Below are 15,735 nucleotides of genomic sequence, written 5' to 3' on the forward strand. Positions count from 1 at the left end.
TTATTTAAATTTAGTTGCCTCATCTGCAAAAGGGGAATAACAAGCATACTTACAGCGTTGTTGGGAGGCTTAAATGAGTCACTTTGTGGGAAGCGCCTAGCACAGTGCTTAGCATACAGTAGACATTGTATAAATGACCTATTTGCTGCTGCTGTTGTTGCTTTTAACTACTGTTTGCGGGCTTCCCTGGTGGCGCAGTGGTTGAGAATCCTCCTGCCGATGCAGGGGACACAGGTTCGTGCCCCGGTCTGGGAAGATCCCACATACCGCGGAGCGGCTGGGCCCGTGAGCCATGGCCGCTGAGCCTGCGCATCCGGAGCCTGTGCTCCGCAATGGGAGAGGCCACAACAGTGAGGCCCGCATACCACACACACACACAAAAAAAAACTACCGTTTGCAGCCAAAGGCATACCAGCTGACACAACTTTCTCAATAACTCAATCAACCCTGCAACATGGCCCATCTCAGAGAAAAGACAAGACTGCACTAGATGCAAACTCGACACCTCTCTGCCCTCATGCCCTCCCACTCTATCCTCCTACACTCTGATCTTAGCCACTGTCTCAGGGCTTTTGCATTGGCTGCTCCCTCTGCCCAGAAACCTCCACTGCTCACACTGCCTCAACTCCTTTAGGCAGGAACTCAAGCCACCTCCCAGGGAGGCCATCCCTGGCCACCCTGTCTAAAATTTCAACACCCTCCACCCTAAAACCTCACATCCCTTTTCTTAATTTCTTCTGCTTAGCATTTATTACCATCTAACACAGTATACCTCTTATTTATCTGTTTACTGTCTTAATTCCCCACTTGAATGAGAGCCCCGGAAGGGGAGAAGCCTTGTACAACTGCCTTGCTCACTGCTATAAACCTAGTACCTAGAAGAGCATTCAGCTGGGTGAATGAATACATGTTGAATGAGTAAGTTTAAAAGTCAGGGACTTCCCTGGTGGTCCAGTGGTTAAGAATCCGCTTTCCAATGCAGGGGACACGGGTTCGATCCCTGGTCGGGGAACTAAGATCCCATATGCCACGGGGCAATTAAGCCCACGCGCCACAACTACTCAGCCCAGCGCTCTGGAGCCCACGCACCGCAGTGAAGAGCCTGCACACCGCGACAAAGACTCAGCGCAGCCAAAATAAAATAAAAATAAATAAATAAATAAAAACTCAGAATCAGTGTCAGTGTTTGGGGTTTGCCAGCCTCAGATCCACCATGTGCCAGGTCTCTACTGGGAAACCTGGAAAAAGCAAGCTGCCTAAACTGGTGACAGTGATCCTTATGTTCTCTCCATGCTGGATGTACCTCAGAGCCTATGAAGGAAAAGGAAAGGCAGAACTGATGAGGGTGCTGGAGGCAGATGCTTGAGGGAGCCGGAGGGGCTGCAGGACTTCGCCTGCCTTCCTCCCCTCAAACCAAGAGCGTGGTATAAAGAGCTAAGCATCAGAACAAATGCCGCCAGCCTCGGGGAGGATCAGTGCCGAGCTCCTGTTCACATCAACCATTGCTACCCATCTAGCAAGCAAACCCCAAGCAGAAACCCCCAAATGAGGGTGCCCTCTTTTCCTGCCACTTTCACACAAGGATTTCTGCCCCGCACTGACTTGCTGTTCAGTTAGAGACCCCAAAAGAACAAATGCAACAGGAGTCTCCACTTGATGTGGGGGGGGTGGGGGGCGGAGTGAACGTTTGTTGTCAAGGAGTTTTATCTGCTGGCTTGATGAGAAATATCATCAGGTCCACGGCACTGGCACATGCTGCATCTTGCAGCTTTGTCAAAAGTCAAAAGTCAGAACTGAAAGGGGGCACTTTCCCTGCCTCCCGCTGCAGGGCTGGAGGCAAACCAAATGCTGGATTCTGGTTCCATGTGAGGCCCTGACAAAGACACATCAGAGGAAGGATCTGCGCACGGCTGTCCTGAGGGGAGGATGGGAGGAGGATCTGAGGCCTCCTGCTGGAACACGTCTTCGGAAAAAATGTGGGAGGCGCCCCACGGTCAGGTGCTGGAGGGAACCAGATCTCAGGGAAGAGGGACTTCTGCAAACTGACTCAGAGAACCAGCACCCTCGTGGTCAGTACTCAGAGCAGCTGGGGAAGCGTGTGGCCTCTGCAGGCTCGCTGATGCCCTTGCTGTGGCCGGATGCTGCTTTACCAAAAGGGTTTCCAAAGCTTTGAGCCAAGTATTGACTCGTATGATGAAAAGAAAAAACAAAAATCCTTTAACTGGGCAGAGGCAGGGAATTCCTCCATACTACACTCGAGCTTGAAACACACAAACGCTCAGTGAAATTTGTTATACTTGCTTCTAACTTTTCATGGTGAGATGTTTCAAGCACACAAAGGTGAAAAGAAGAGTATAATAAACCTCCTCCAGCCAGCTTCAACAGAATCACCTCATGGCCAATCTTCCTTTATCTCTTTACTCGTCCATACACTTGGCCCCCTCCACTCCCTGCCCATCCATATTATTTTGAAGCAAATCTCAGATGTCTTAACAGTTCACAGGTATTTCAGAATATAAGTCTTGGCTTCCCTGGTGGCGCAGTGGTTAAGAATCTGCCTGCCAATGCAGGGGACACGGGTTCGAACCCTGGTCTGGCAAGATCCCACATGCTGCAGAGCAACTAAGCCTGTGCACCACAACTACTGAGCCTGCACTCTAGCCCCTGCGAGCCACAACTACTGAGCCCATGTGCCACAACTACTGAAGCCCATGCGTCTAGAGCCCGTGCTCCACAACAAGAGAAGCCACCGCAATGAGAAGCCCGCGCACCGCAACGAAGACGCAACGCAGCCAAAAATAAAATAAATTTATAAAAAAACGAATGTAAGTCTTAAAGATAAGGACTTTTTCTTAAGCAGAACCACAGTATCATTATCACAACTAAAAAATTAACAAGAATTCCTTAATAATGTCAAATATCCAGCGCGTTTTTGTTATTTAAAAGGGTGACTTCCCTGGTAGTTCAGGGGTTAAGACTCTGCGCTTCCAAGGCAGGGGGTGCAGGTTCAATCCCTGGTCAGGGAACTAAGACCCAACATGTCATGCAACACAGCCAAAAAAATATTAAAAAAATAAAGAAAGGGGAAGTGTAGGTTCCAAAATCACAGAAAAACCCCACACCCAGAGTGATGGTCAAGCCTCCAGGCCCAAAGGGGCCTGAGACTTGCTGCGGGGCTACCCTGGACCAGGAGATCAGAGACCACACGTGGAACAGAGAGGCTGCAACTAGTCAGTGTGGTCTTGCTTGCTCACCCCATTCAGTTGTCTGTCGTCCACAGAGAGACCGCAGAATGAGCGTCTAAGAGCCTGGACTTGGCTTGGATTTGAATCCTGACTTTGACACGCACCAGCTTTGTGATTTGCACTTCTCAAGATCTGAGTTTCTTTACATAGGAAATGTGAATAATAAGAGTACCTACACCATGGAGTAGTTATGAGGATTAAGTGAGCTATTACATGAAAAGCACTCAGAGCAGTACCTTGTACACAGTAAGAGCTCAATGAATGCTGGGTCGTATCAATAATTCAGCCAACAGACACTTAGCATCTTTTACATGCCAGGCACTGTCCAGCAGTAGGAGATAAGAGTGGTTACGAGGTTAAAGCTCTCATGAATTACCACCTGGAAACAGGGGCTGGCACCAGGTCAACCACCTGAGGACATGAACAGACTCAGAATCTCCAGCACCTGCCTTGTCTGAGTAGGAGAAACAAGCACTCCTTGCTCCTGAGATGGGGAACCCCGAACCAAGAGAGTAATTAAAGGTCTAGAACAATGACTCCCATAGATGAAAGAGTCCCCTTACCGCTATCCCCCAACCCAGCAATGCCTCTGGATCAGAGCAAGGGCGAGATTCACACACTGGGTAAACTCTGCTGTCACTGAGCTCACAGGAAAAGGCCACACAGCTCCCACAGGAGGCAGACAAAAGAGAGGCTTCACACCCAAATAAGCTGCTTGCTTAGAACGGGCTTTCAGTTGGCTGCATCCTTTTCTCGTTTCCTTCACTCACCCTGCCCACCGTCCTGCCCAAAGACCGTTCTCCTTCCTGGGAAGTGAAGACCTGTTCCCAGAAAACCTCGAGCTCATCGTAAGGAGGGGATCAGCCAGACACTCAGGTCTAAACGAGCACTCCAGCACCAATATAAAACTCGAGGATCGATGCTGACAAACTCTGGGAATACATTTTGTGTGATGAGTCCTTCCTATGGTTTTTGTGGCTCAAAGCTCAGACCCCATCCCTCAAACCCTCAAACAAACACGAACACAACATATACAACAGAGATTGAAGAGATTTAAGAGTATGCACCTGAGTTCAAATTCTGCCTCCATCACTTCCTAACCGTGAGCAAGTGGCCTCTCGTTGCCAGACCTCAGCTTCTTCATCTGTAGAGAGGGGATGGATCAGAGTCCCTGCCACCTCAGAACACAGGTCACACGCGCTAAGCACGCTGCCAGGCCCAGAAGGTGCCTTTTGTGGATGACAGCTGTGAGTTTAGCTACCCCTGCCTATGATAAATATGCTTTTCATCACTAATCTGCCCTTATTCACCAAGATAAAACAGGGATGGCATCTTTGACCTATCACCTAGGGTATGAGTCTCAGACCCTAGGTCCACACTGTCCAATACATGTGGCTACCGAGCATTTGAAATGTGGCCAGTACAAATGGAGATGCTGAAGGTGTAAAATACACATTGTATTTTGAAGATTTAATGTGAAAAAAAAAGAATGTAAAATATCTCAATAATTTTTATACTGACTACATGTTGAAATGATGGTGGGTTTTTTTTTTTTTTTTGGCCATGCCACACGGATCTTAGTTCCCTGACCAGGTATCGAAACCGTGACCTCTGCACTGGAAGCACAGTCTTAACCACTGGACCACCAGGGAAGTCCAAAATGATACTATTTTGACTAAATAAAAAATATTATTAAAATCAATTTCCTGTTTCTTTTTTACTCTTTTAAATGTGATTCCCCATAAAATCTTAAATTATGTATATGGCTCACATTGGTGGCTCGCATTATATTTCTAATGGACAGTACTGGTGCAGACCCTTGAGAACCAGAGTCTTCTTTTTTGACTTCATACTGTCAGTGTCTAGCATGGTGCCTGGCACATAGGCTGGGTAGAGAAAAATGTTTCATAGATGGATGGATGAAAGATGCTCTCCATACTTTTCCTGGTCTTAAAAGCAACCACTGCCATCCTCACATCTAACCAGGCCTGCCCTTCATTCAAAATACTGCACAACCCTTAAGGTCAAAGCTACACCAAATCAAAATGGACACAGTCATGGTGGCTGGAACAGGGCCCCAGAGCCCCTGCAGGGCCAGGCATCACCACCTTAATTACTGGACTGTATTTTCATACTTTAACAGTCCATAAAGCTAGTCTGGTGCTTAGAAACACTCTTTCCCTGGCTGGCCCAAGTCCTCTTGCAAAGCTCACCCAAATGGACACTGCCTTGTTCACTCTCCTTCGACACCACACCTCATTTCTTGCTAACTTGCATCTGGTGTGGTAGCCACGCAGTCAACCTTGTTTTATTTGAGGACAAGTTCTGCTGAAGGGCCTTCAGTTTTGAAACAACCAATTAAACATCCCAACAGAAACTGACCCCATCGTGTCTCACTGTCAGTGGAAACGGTGCCACATCCCCAGACCACTCCTGCTGCCACATGAATGAGGTACTAAATATAGTCCACAGTGCTTTGCATGTGAAACGACATGGAAAGGAAATGCTGCATCCACTTCTTAAACTTGCCTCAGCCTACTAAAGAGGGCCTGGGAAGAGTTTGGCATATGGGTGAAGAGCCTGGACCCTGGAGTCAGCTTCCTCATCTGTAAAGTGAGTTATCTTCCCCGGACTCTTTAATGCTTAACTGAGGAAAAGTGTGAAATGCTTAGAAGAGCACCAAGTACAGAGTAAAGTACTAGGAAATGTTAGCTGCTATTATCATCATTATTATTATTTTACAAAAATTAAAGTAGTGTGAACTTGAACAATGGGAATTCACTCTTCTCCAGGCGGAACGATACTGTTTTTGTAGCAAACTCATTCTCACATCTGAGCCTTTGCACTTGCTGTTCCCTCTGCCTGGAAATGGTCTTCCCACCCAGCTCCTGGCACAGCTGGTGCCTCTTGCTCATTCAGGTCTCAGCTCACGTGACTCCCCTTCAGAAAGGCCTGGGAGGCCTTTCCGGGCCACACAAGCTAAAGTACCCATCCCTGGGACTTCCCTGGTGATCCAGTGGTAAAGAATCTGCCTTCCAATGCAGGGGACTCGGGTTCGATCCCCGGTCGGGGAACTAAGATGCTGCGGGGCAACTAAGCCCACGCACTGCAACTACTGAGCTCACGTGCCTCAACTAGGGAGTCCGTGTGCCACAACTAGAGAGAAGTCCATGTGCCGCAACGAAGAGCCCGCGTGCTGCAACAAAGACCGGATGCAGTCATAAAAATAATAAAATAAAATATAAACATTAAAAAAATTTGAAGAGGAAAGCATACTTTATTTAAAAAAAAAATCCCTTCCACACCACCAGTCTGCCCCAACCCCTCTCTCCATCCCCCCACCCTGTTATTTCCTCCATCTGAAATTAAAATTACCTGAAGTTACCTTGTTTATTGTTGTGTCCCCTCAGCTAGAATGTAAACCCTAGGAGAGCAAGGATCTTGTCTGTCTTGTTCACTGTCCAGAGTTTATGCTTTTAGCCACTAGGCTATACTGACTATGTACCAGAATGCTTACTGGATGTGTGTTTGTGAATGTAAAAGAAATCCCAGAAACAACTTAAATGTCCAGCAATAGGGAGACGGTGGTGTGGAGCATGGTCTGTCCACACTGAAGAATGCGTGTCTACCTGTTAAAAAGAATGAGTCAGGGACTTCCCTCGTGGTTCAGTGGCTTAGAAGCCGCACTCCCAGTGCAGGGGGCCTGGGTTCGATCCCTGTTTGGGGAACTAGATCCCACATGCTGCAACTAAGAGTTCTCATGCCGCAACTAAAAGATTCCGCACGCCGCAACTAAAGATCCCACATGCTGCAACTAAGACCCGGTGCAGCCAAATAAATAAATTATATATATATATATATATTTTAATGATTCAGATCTGTATGTAATGACTTGAAGAGATAGGCCCTATCAAATATTTTAAAAATCAAGTTACAAATATGTGTGTTTTGATCCCTCCTTTTTTGGGGAGTGGTGAGGGAGAAGGAAGAAAACAGTCAATATTTGCATACATATATCCATATAAGTATAGAAAGAGGTAAGTGAGAGCATCTACCCGAATTTCCAAGGACAGAGAATCTACTTGGTTCTCTCAGACATCTCCAAAACCTGACATTGGATACTCAGTAAATACTCATTGTCTGAATAAATGCTTGTCTTCGGGGGATGGGATTTTGGAGTGGAGGGTGGCACCTATTGTTTTCCTTACGTATCTCTGTATTGACATGTTACTATGAGCACGTATATCTCCGCATAACTTTTTAAAAGCCAAATTCAACCAATTCACACACATACACAAATTAAAGCCGTGACCAGAGCGGTTCTAAGAAACAGCAGTGTCAGTCTTAAAGAAAGCACAAATGCACAAACTGGTCCAATAGCATCTCATTCTAACGGCTAAAAACAAACCCTTTACTTAAGAGGAAATGACTGTTCAATTATTTTATTAAAACATACAGACATTTAATTTAGATTTGGGGAATTAAACACATAACAAGGTTAAGCTGTTATCATAACCTGTGTCATTTTTTTACACCAAAGTTTGAAATATGACCGCAAAATACCTTTTACAGGGAAAAAAAAGGCGCCAACCACTGCACATTCTAAATTCCATTTTTGATTTACCACCTAACAACTGCAATGTCTGAAAAACAGGCTCATGTTTAACTCTGGCCATTCCACACAGACTGCTAAAAAACCCACATGCTGTTGTCACTAACAATTAAGACCAAGATTTTTTTAAGTCATTGCTTTATTTCCTCAGATTTAAAAAAGCACTTAGGGGGAATTCCCTGGCAGTCCAGGTTAGGACTCGGCGCTTTCACTGCCCAGGCCCTGGTTCGATCCCTGGTCGGGGAACTAAGATCCTGGCAAGCCCTGCGGTGCGGCCATAAATGATTAATTAATTAACTTAATAAATAAATAAATAATAAAAAAGCACTCAGGCAAATTTAGTGGTCAGCACAAATTTGAGACCACCGGTTCCCATCTCCAAGTGAAATTACTATGAAAGATCTGACAACAGACTCACCCTAAACAGTGAGCTAATGAATCCCCTGCGCAGCCTCTTCCCTGGTATGTATGCTACGTCCCCAAATGCTCAGGATGGCCCTTCCCACAGAGGATATTCTAAGCCGCTGACAGGGTGTAACTTTTCAGAAAGAAATTTAGCGACTCAGCCGAGCTTTGCCAGGCTAAAACTGTAGACATGGGCCCCCTGAAAGCCAGGGCTTTACTCCCGACTTGTGGCCATTGCAATCTGGCCAAGTCCATGGTGCCTTCTCGGCACCCTATGAATACAATGTTTCACATACTTCAATCCTTGGTGACTTTAAAGAAACAACTCAACCTTGTTGGAAAAGTCCATATTCAGTGGCCAAGGGAGAATTTCAGTGCCCACAAGATGGGAGATCAAGAAGGGCCAATGAAATGGTTGCTATGAAATAAGACAGCTCCATCCTTCTTGCCAATCAATTAGACCTGGGAAGCCTGGGGGAGAAGAGCAACTCCCAAGTTTCTGGCTTGGCCCATTTGCCAAGATGGTGACTACTGGGTCTGAGAGGAAAAGGAGTTTAGGTTGAACATTTTGAGTTCATGGTACCCAAGGGGACAGTCACCAGAGGACATCAAGGAGCACAGGCTCCACATCTGGAACTGGAGCTGAGGGTGCTAATAGGGCTTTGAGACAGAGTCAAGTGCTGGCAGCAGTGGTACAGTACATAATGCACTAAAGTGAATGTGTTGGCTTGCGGGGAGGAGCGTGTGAGAGCTGAGCAGGGGGCTGTTGATAGCAAGTCAGTACCATTTCTTCTCAGGCCATTATACTGCAGTATGTTCCACAATTTAACCTCTGGTGAATAAAAACTGGGGCAGTGGCAGGGGGGAGACATTAACCTTGTCCCTGCTCTGCCCTGTAAATACAAACATAAGCAGCAAAGGCCTATCAAGAAAAACAAGACATGTTTATTAAGTGCTTACTATGCACCTGGCCCTGTGCTGAACACTAAATATGAATTATCTCCTGGGATCATCAAAACAACCCTAGCACAAATGTCCTATGACTACCATTTCACAGGTGGGACACTGAGGCTGGGAGTGAACATGTGGGGTAGCTCAGGGCTGTCACGTCACATCCCACCACAGTTAGGCAGTCTCTGGGCCAGATGGAGAACACTGAAGAAGAACAATTATAACATATAAGAGCTGCTACTTAGTGAGAGATGGCTCTGGACTAGGAATACAATCTCAGCAAATTCTTACAACTCTCTGAGGCTGATATTGTTACCCCATTTTACATAGATGGAACCTGAGGCCGCAGGAGAAGTCAATCAGACCAGTTTTGAGTCTGGCCCACTGGAAGACCAACACTACAGCCAGAGCCCCACCCTCAGGGGGGTCTCTGAGAAACTGGGAAAACGCTGAATAAATGGTACCATTTATTAAATGCTGACCATGTGCCAGCTGCTGCTCTAAGCACTTCACAAATGGTATTCTCATTGCATCCTCAAAACGACTCTACGAGGTGGCTGCTATTAAAATCCCATTTTATAGACAGAGAAACGAAGGCACAGAGCAGTGAAGTCTGTCGCTCAAGGTCACACAGCTAGTAAATGGTAGAACCTAACGGTTGAACTTGGCTCTGCCTCCCAAACCAAAGCTCTTAAACAAAATAATTTCAGTTAACAGCAGCCACCCTGCGTTGAGGGCTAATTATGGACTCGGCTCACCCTCAACTTACCACATTCGGTCGATAATACCTTCACCCCATTTCTTGGGAGCGAACAATAACGCAAACACGTAATAAGTGCCTTCTATGTGCCAAATGCTTTATTCACCAGATCTCAACATTTCAACAGGATTCCCAACAAAAGACAGACACTATTCTTCCCCGGTTAGACTGAAAGGGGAAACTGAGGTTCGGCGCGGTTTCCCTATATCGCACCTCCAGAGTGGCAGAGCCAGGACCCGAGCTCACTGCTACCCGACTCCCATGCCACGCTCTTCGGCAACAGCTCCAGGTAGCTCGTCTGGAAAGTTGAAGCATGCGGGCAAGAGACCGGCCAGGTCCGGAGGGCTAGAGTCCCGCCGCCGCCGCCGCCGCCCCCAACAACCGGTGCCCACACCCGGCCGTCCGCCCAGTCGCCCGCTCGCGCTGACCCTCGGGGTCTGAGGGGACACCGATTCCCCACCACCCTTGCGCGAGGCCGACCCTGCACCCGGAGCCACATACCTGGGCGTCCCGGCTGCCCGCCCAGCGGGCCCCACGACCACGGTATCCAGATCCGCGCCGCTTGCTGGAGACGCCGCCAGCTCCTGTGGCCCGAGTGACTTCCAGGCTGCCCACTTCCAAGCCGCTTCGCGCGACGCCTCCTGGGAACTGTAGTTTCGCCCTAGGCGGCAGCAAGCTGAAAAAGGCCTGGTGCGCAGAAGCTGCCGGGAGCTGTAGGCGCGGGGTCGCGCCGCCTTCTGGGAACGGTAGTCCACCTGTCGCCTCCGTGCCTCTGGAGTCTCCAGAGTACTTCCGCAGCCCCGAGGGGCGTGAGGGATGGAGGCGTGTCTTCTGCAGATTCCAGCCCGTTGACCGCGCTCCTCACTCGGCAAGGGCGGTTTTTCTTTTTCCAAGCCCTGTCCGCCTCCTCCCTTCCTTCAGTGGACCCTTTTCCTCCCTCTCCACAAAGCGCGAGATTCTTACCCCGAGGGCGCGAGCCTCGGGAGAGGCGGGAATAGCGGAGCAGCGCGCTAGACCCCCAAACGAGGGGAGCCGTGGAGAAGGGCGTCTATGCGCGCTCGCGCACGCGCGCTCGCAGGCCAACTCCGGCCTAAATTGCCGCGGGCCCCCGCGGGGAGGACTTTTCTTTTTTTCTTTTCGAACGCGCGCGCGCGCGCGGGGTCTCGCGCTGGGCTTTTTCCTACCGGGCGCGCGCCAGTGCGCACGCGCGCTCACTCCCCTCGCCTCGGTCAGCCCGCCGGGCGCGGGGCTGAGGAGCAGCTAACCGTCCTGTTGGCAGAGTCCTCTCGCAGCATCCCCAAGGTCGCTCCTCAGGCCCTCCTATTCTAGGTCTGATCCTTCACATAGCTTCTGAGTGCCGCCACACACGCCGTGCCCGTCCCTAGTCGGGAGTGCAGTCGTCGCAGGTAACAGGCGCGGCCCCGGTCTTGAAGAGGCGGCCTTCTTCCCTCCGGCGCGGAGAGCTGGGACGACCGAATGCGTTGGGATTCGGGTCTGGTCGCCTCTCCCCGTACTGGGCGGCTCCGGAGCTCTGCCTTCGACGGGCGTCTCATGACCATCACCCAGGGGGTTGCCCTGGAGGCCCGGTTACCTACCATTCATTCCTTTATCGCACATTCTTAGGGTAACCAGTGTTTGTTGAGTACTTATGCCTGGAAAATTTTGTTCAAATTTAGTCCACCTGCTGGCATGATCAAGGATCCGACCCTTTTTTTCAAAAAATGGATGTTGCCACTCCTACTCAACTAGGGGTTACCGAGGGAACTGGCTAGAATTGCAAGGTTCTCTGGTCAAGAAAACCCAGTCAATACCCTTCGCACCTCATCTTCCTTCCAAGAAGATGCTCAGTAAGACTTGAGCTGGGAAGCATATATTTCTTCTTCCTGAGAGAGGGCAGAGGGTCATTCATTTGCTCATTTATTCAACAAAAATGTATTAAGCACGTACTTCATGCCAGGTTGGGTGATTATGAGGACACGGGAGAAATCAAGATAGATTGGGTTCCTACTCTCAAGGAGCAAAGTCCACACCACCACCAGACGGTGATAATTTAAAGCAGTACTATCTAATATAAATATAATGCAAGCCAAATATGCAATTTTAAAATTTACATTAAAAAGAAACAGGTGAAATTAATTTTAATAATTTATTTAAGCCAGTATATTAAAATAAGTTATGCTTCATGAATAAAAGATTTGCATTGCTTCAATTTTAAAATTTAAGTCAATTAAAATTCTGAGGCATTAACAAAGATATTCATTTGTGGCATGGGTTATAGCAAAAGGTTGGAAAGTGCCCAATTTCCATTAACAGAAGTTTAAATAAATAAATGGTACTTCAGCGACACAGTGGAATACACTGCAGCTGACAACTGCTGAAAAATGAGACAGAGCTGTATGTTTTAATATGAGTTAATCTTTAAGATTATTAAGTGAGAAAAGTATATAGCATACTACCATTTGTGTAAGAAAAATATTTTTTACATACATGCTTGTGTGTGTACAGAACACCTGGAGAAAGACACAACCAGGGTTACCTTTCTGAAGGAGAAACAGGACAGGTGACTTTCTCTTCAGTATATGTTCCTTCGTATGTTTTGAATATTTTTACCATGTCCATTTTTAAAAGTTGTTTCATTAATGGAGGATGATAGCTAAGTCATAGAATCACTGTATAAGAATTAAATGAAACAATGTATGTAAAATGCCTGTCTACCACTTTACAACCTTAATCAGTTCTGGATGCTATCACTACTCCCATACTGGATAATTCTTCACTCAATAGAAACTAGCCCACCCTGGTAATATATGTTTGTCCTGGAAAATTGTTTCTTTCTGTAAAGTTAAGTGTATTCCAGTCCCAGCCCTAGCTGTGAAGTCACTTATAAGGCCAGAGTAGCAGTCCCAGGCCTGGGGACAGACTTGGGCTCCTTATCAGTAATTCAAAAAAACAGAGTAAGCCAAGATTGCCCGGGCTTTACAGTCCCTCTGACTTTACAGTCAACTGATGCCAGCTGGGCCTTCTGCATCCTTGTCCCCAAACATGAGAGCCACCTGCAAAGCTGTAGGATCCATGCAGGGCTTTACTTCAAAGTGTGGAGCACACATCACTCTTCTTTTGGGTGGTCACGTCTCCTTGTTATATGTACTCACAATACTTTGTTCTTTTCCTTCTTTAACAGGGGCCCAATAGTGTCATGGAGTGCAGTACCCCCTAGAGCCTATTCTCTGTATTACAAAGGCAGGGCTCATGGGATGCTGGCTTTCCATCCCACCACCACCGACACAGTACCTTGGAATGGACTGCAACTAAGAAAAAGAATGTGGTGCCAGCATCAATGCCCAATCATAGACCTGGTTTGTCTCTATAGTCAGCTACAGTCAGATACCATATCTCAGACCCCAAATTCTGACTCCTCTAAGTTGGCTGCAGGACTTGAATTCTCCCTTTAGATCATCTTTGGGTTATCAAGATATTAAAAAGTCAAGACCATTGGGATTAAGGCATCTGGCCTCTGGACTTGCTTTTAAGGACAGGTAATGGGATTAGGGAATCAAATGTGGGGCATTTTAGGAGAGGTTTCCTCTAAGGAAACTGGTATATGGGATGGGAGAGAGTGGCAACAACAACAACAAACATAGTTATGGGGGTTGAAGGCCTTCCTTCTCACTTAACCTCCAAAGAATATGCCCCCGAAGGGTCCCAACCGCTTGCTTTTTATAGGCTGGTCAAGAGAAGTTGGACCCAGAGGAGATAATTAGGAAAAATGGAAACTGATGTCAATGACTGCAAATTTGTTGACTACAAATGACTACTCTCTCAGCAGCTCTGGGGCCCCAAGAAGGAGCTGGTTGGGTAAATCTGAGCTGTTGGGTCCTGGCCCATAGGGCCATCCACTGATCCATTTCAGCAGATCACAGTGGCTCCTGAAAGGTGGTCCAAAAGAGCAGCAAGTGCAGGGTTACAGGGGAATAGAATGGAAAAAGATATGGCAGGAGGGCAGCATGCAGCCTTGGGGAGAGTGGAAAGACACAGGGGATGCTAGTGTCTGAAAGCCAGTCCCCAGTTCCCATTAGTGGGTTTGTGGGGAAGAGAGCTCACTTAGCATTAGCTGGGAGAACCTTTTACTTCTCTCACAGTTCAAGAATCTTGAACTGTGAGTTGGATCTTAGTCTTGAATCTGCCCTGTGTAGCTTTGAACACATCCCTTTTCCTCTGAATTCACATTCCTTATATGTGCAATGGAGACGATGGTATCTGCCTCTCAGAATTCTTTCAAGAACTAATGAAGTGATTGATGTGAAAGCTTTTTTTTTTTTTTTTTTTTTGGCCGCACTGTGAGGCATGCAGGATCTTAGTTCCCTGACCACAGATCCAACCCGCTACCCCTACAGTGGAAGCGCAGAGTCTTAACCACTGGACCGCCAGGGAAGTCCCTGTGAAAGCTTTTTTCTGTGGGCACTAAACCACCCTACACATGAGATGATGATAAGTTTTGCCTGTTGCTTCCCCCCCGCAGATCCAGCCATCAAGTCTCTGTGGCAACACAAGGCCTAGGCTTAGCCACGCCAGAGGGTGGGTTCTGCTGACCTTGCCTCAGGAGGCCCAGGCCAAATGATCTGGAACTCCAACAGCTCTCCAAACCAGTGTTTCTCAGACTTTAAGACCAGCTGGAGAGCTTGTTAAAACTCGGATTTTGGGGCCCTACGCTCGGAGTTTCTGATTTAGTGGTCTAGGGTGGGGCCTGATAATTTGCATTTCTAACAAGTTCCCAGGTGATGCTGATGCTGCTGTCCTGATGATCGCAGTTTGGGGACCACTTTTTTTTTTTTTTTAACATCTTTATTTGAGTATAACTGTTTTACAATAGTGTGTTAGTTTCTCCTTTACCACAAAGTGAATCAGTTATACATATATATATGTTCCCATATCTCTTCCCTCTTGCATCACCCTCCCTCCCACCCTCCCTATCCCACCCCTCTAGGTGGTCACAAAGCACAGAGGTGAACTCCCTGTGCTATGCGGCAGCTTCCCACTAGCTATCTAATTTACATTTGGTAGTGTGTTTATGTCCCTGCCACTCTCTCACATCGTCACCGCTTACCCTTCCTCCTCCCCATATCCTCAAGTCCATGCTCTAGTAGGTCTGCGTTTTATTCCCGTCCTACCACTAATCTCTTCATGACATTTTTTTTCTTAGATTCCATATATATGTGTTAGCATACGGTATTTGTTTTTCTCCTTCTGACTTACTTCACTCTGTATGACAGACTCCAGGGACCACTTCTTTAAACTGAAAGTCCATCAGTTTTCCTTCATCTGGCAGGCACAAGGATGGGTTCCACTGCCCTCTGCTGGCCAGACTATTAAATTTAGCTGTAATGTTTTCAGAGCAACTGAAAAGTACACAGTCTAAGTTGGAAGGAAATAACCCAACTTCTCTGAGAACCAAACCAGCCTAAAAACAGCAATCATAATTGTTTGTTGCTTCAGAGTATACTTTTAAAAGTATTCACAGGAATTATCTTAGTTGATCCTTGCAACAATCCTGTGAAGTTGCAAGGATCTGGCATTTTCATTTTACAAATGAGGAAAACAAGCCCATCGTCAGATCAGTAATGACAGACCCCCTGACAGAGGGAACTTGTTAAAAGTAGGATTTATTCACCATCCAACTAAGAAAAGTAGAGGTTTGTCTTCATGAAGGCCAAAGAGAAGGGAATGGGGAGGAGGAGGATGAATAGCAGATATATCACATGCAA

At 47.2% G+C, this 15,735-nt stretch overlaps 1 protein-coding gene across 3 annotated transcripts in view; it reads right to left on the reverse strand.

Annotated features, from left to right (window-relative positions):
• The window catches only part of SIPA1L3 (signal induced proliferation associated 1 like 3), a 236,836-nt gene extending 225,799 nt beyond the window's left edge, over positions 1-11,037 (reverse strand). For 2 of the 3 annotated variants that reach the window (XM_067020260.1, XM_059044984.2), the window contains exon 1: positions 10,475-11,037. The gene's annotated coding sequence lies outside the window, so the exon portion shown is untranslated. The remainder of the gene's footprint in view (positions 1-10,474) is intronic. The other variant, XM_059044986.2, reaches the window with a different exon arrangement.
• Positions 11,038-15,735: the final 4,698 nt, after the last annotated feature.

The sequence above is a fragment of the Kogia breviceps genome, chromosome 18 (assembly GCF_026419965.1).
Source record: "Kogia breviceps isolate mKogBre1 chromosome 18, mKogBre1 haplotype 1, whole genome shotgun sequence".
NCBI lineage: Eukaryota > Metazoa > Chordata > Mammalia > Artiodactyla > Physeteridae > Kogia > Kogia breviceps.